Source organism: Octopus bimaculoides, chromosome 12 (assembly GCF_001194135.2).
Source record: "Octopus bimaculoides isolate UCB-OBI-ISO-001 chromosome 12, ASM119413v2, whole genome shotgun sequence".
Lineage (NCBI taxonomy): Eukaryota > Metazoa > Mollusca > Cephalopoda > Octopoda > Octopodidae > Octopus > Octopus bimaculoides.
The window spans coordinates 54744480-54745405 of NC_068992.1; positions in this window are offsets into that span (position 1 = coordinate 54744480).

Here is a 926-nt window from a genome sequence, read left to right on the forward strand (position 1 = left end):
CTTTTGAAAAAGAAATTTTTTTTTTTTTTTACAAATAGTTTTTCTTTTCCATTATGTTTGATGTAAGTTTTTTTAAAGTTTTTTTTAGTTTTTTAAAATTTATAATTTCGAAATGTAAAAATGGCCTTTTAAAATCTAAGAAGTAAATACTTGTTTATTATTGTAGGCAAGATTTATAATCTTTATGTTCTAGAAACAGATCTTGCCGAACTCTTACTTTTCCTTTCATCTCCCCTGGGGATTGATGAAATAAAAGCAGCAGTCAAAAACTGGGGTTGATACTATTAACTGACCCCCCTCCTTTCAGAAATTGCTCACCTTGTGCCTAATTTACTAACAACTTTTATTATTATCATTATTATCATTATTACCCCTCCCCTGAAATTCCTGGCCTTGTGCCAAAATTTGAAATTATTATTATTTTTATTATTTTTATTATTATTATTATTATTAAGGCAGCGAGCTGGCAGAATTGTTAGCACGGTGGGTTAAAATGCTTAGTGGCATTTCGTCCATCATTACGTTCTGAGTTCTAATTGCACCAAGGTCGACTTTGCCTTTCATCCTTTTGAGGTCGATAAAATAAGTACCAGTTGAACACTGGGGGTTGATGTAATCGACTCATCCCCACCTTCCCTAAGCTGCCCTTGTAGCAAAAATTTGAAATTATTATTATTATTATTGAGGCATTGACCTGGCAGAATCATAAGCACGTGGGACAAAAAACTGCTTAACGGGATTTCTGTCTTTACGTTCTGAGTTTGAAATCTGCTCAGGCTGACTTTGCCTGTCATCATTTCGGGGTCGATGAAATAGGTACCAGTTGAGCATTGGAGTTGATGTAATTGACTAGCCCTTCCCCCACAAGATTTCAGGATTATTATTATTATTTTTATTTTTATTTCTATTATTATAGTGGTGAGCTA